The sequence below is a fragment of the Miniopterus natalensis genome, chromosome X, assembly GCF_054644295.1.
Source record: "Miniopterus natalensis isolate mMinNat1 chromosome X, mMinNat1.hap1, whole genome shotgun sequence".
Classification (NCBI taxonomy): Eukaryota; Metazoa; Chordata; class Mammalia; order Chiroptera; family Miniopteridae; genus Miniopterus; species Miniopterus natalensis.
In genome coordinates, this window is record NC_142103.1 from 76,618,767 (window position 1) to 76,621,315 (window position 2,549).

The window sequence follows — 2,549 nt, forward strand, 5'->3', positions numbered from 1 at the left end:
GATGCTCAACAGACTGAGCCACTCTGGTCAGGGCTGTTGTCTCTATTTTAGAGTTGAGAGGAAAAAAATAGCCGAAAGGGTGGTTTCCAATGGATGGGGTAGGAGGGATGTGGAATCAGGAGTTGTTTAATGGTTATAGAGTTTCAATTTTGAAAGATAAACAGAGTTCTGGAGATTTACTGCACAACAACGTGAATACATTTAACACTACTGAACTGTACACTTAAAAATGGTTAAGAAGGTAAATTTTATGTTATATGTATTATAGCATAATTTTTAAAATAAGTAAATATGAAAAATAAAAAAGACTGGAAGAATACAAGCCAATATGGAAGCAGTGGTTATATTTGAGAAGTACCATTGGAGCAATAATATTTAGAGGGTGCATTTTATCTGGTGCACTTTATTTTTTCACAAATAGGATTTTTTATGTGTCTCAATTAAAAGTCTGATTTTAAACAGATTCTTGGACTGGGGGCTCATATCCATCATCTCATTCAACATTAGCACCTGTCTCATCCCAGTAGCTTTCCCAGTACTGCTACCTTCAACATGAAGCTCTATGAATTTCCCCAATTAAAACTTGGGCTTCTTCAGCATTTTGACTCTTTTAACAAAGACATCATGGAGCAAATAAATATATTGGCAAGACTTTTCTTTGTTTTTTCCAATGCTACCTGGAATCAATTTATTGACCACTTCCATTGAGTCATTTGTCTGCACTTCTTAGGTCATGACTTCCATCGTCTTCTTCCGGATTTGGTGGACCTGTTGATGCTGAGCATAAAAGGTCTTCTGAATCTGATTGTTCTGTTTTTTAGTAAAACCAACAAAGACTAGATGAAGAAAATAACCATTGATAATCTTGACATCAACATGAGCTTCAATTATGGTTTGCCATTTTTTTTTACCATGAAGCACATTTTGTCACAGTTAAGATCCATGCTGTGAAAATTAGTCAGGAAGTTTTTGCCCTGAACATCTTCAGGGATTAGCTTGAATTTTGTAAATGCAACTTCATTCTTCAAATCAGCTAGGTTAACTTCAAAAACATGACCTTTGAGAACATCAGATGTGATTTTGGTTCCTTAAGTTCTTGTGACTAGTGTTTTTCTAATATCTCTTTTATTGAACATAGCTGGTGCTTTCACATCATACCAATCTTTCTTAGAAAATGAACCAACTACTTTTTTCCTGGCTCCCTTTTTGCTGCCTTTTGGAAGGCACTCGTTCTTGCCGACTGCCATGGTGCTACTCAGAGAGCCAAAAGGTGTTGCACTTTTCTCTATTTATAAATTTCCAACAATAAACATAAAAAATAGTTGAGAGTATGGTTAAAGTGTGGGTATAGTATAAAATACTCCATGGGGCACACCAACGTGTCCATTTCTGAAGCCATCTCTCTTGTTCTCCAGCTTCTGCTGTGCCTTCCACATCACTTTGTTCAAAACCAGCTATCTGGATGGGTTCTTTGACTTCCTAATGACCACTAGTCTACAATATCCCAGAAGAAATAAAATTGTGATTATTTTAAGCAATATATAAATCTATTTAACAACCCAACTTACGTAGTTTTTTCATGACCAGAAGCTATAGGCCATTGTTATGGGCCTCTCTGTTCCTTCTTTTCTCAGAGCCCAACAATTCTGCCCCCACAAAGAATCAAATCATACTCTTTGGTTAATCAATGAATATTGATTGAACAATAACTACACACAAAATAGGAAACTAAAGTGTTTCCTGAGGCAAGCCCACATATTTTTTGAGAAGACCACAGGCTACGTTGTGGGCTATGCTGAAGATGTTGGCTTGAAGAGTAAAAAATCCAGTAACTTTGTAGACCAGACTCAGCTCATATTAATGAGAGGTTCCTGTGTTTAGCGGGCATTGGCCAATTCAAGTTAGAGCTAGGGATTTCAGCTTCCAATGTGTTTGTACACATAAGGCTCATTAGTTAATAAGAATATATAAAATATGTTTTTTAAAGACTTGGTAAGGAGAGACTTTATTAGAGAAGATTGCTGCAAGGTGAAGGGAAATATTGCAGTAGAGATAAGATCTGCAAGTGTCTCCCATAAAATATATTTTAATACTCACTTTATTAGCATCACATGCCATTCAGAGTTATCTAAAAATATTTTATTGTCAACCATTACAACATATCTAAGGGTATGTTTAATCAGACAATTGAAGGTTTTGAGATCTACAAAGATAATGAAATGTGTTCAAGTCTCTCTTTTATTCAGTAATGGGTCAGGGGATGGAATTTAAGCTTCCCTGATAATATTTAGAATGTACTAAATAGAAAGCCAGGGGTTCTGCAGATAGACAGGTTTAGTGGTTAAAAATGGAGACAATGCAGCAGTGCTATGTTCTCTTGCTCCACATATCTGATATTCTGCTATCATTTTTATTTTTTCAGAAGAGCCTCAAATTTAAATATTCTGTCCCACTTAAACGGGATCAAATATATGTTGATGGAAGATTTTACTTTGGGCACACAATGCAGTATAAAAGTGATGTATCATAGGCTTGTACACTTGAAACCT

The 2,549-nt window shown here is 35.7% G+C and overlaps 1 pseudogene; it reads right to left on the reverse strand.

Annotated features, from left to right (window-relative positions):
- Window positions 1-493: 493 nt before the first annotated feature.
- Window positions 494-1,247, reverse strand: LOC107541453 (small ribosomal subunit protein eS1 pseudogene; annotated as a pseudogene).
- Window positions 1,248-2,549: the final 1,302 nt, after the last annotated feature.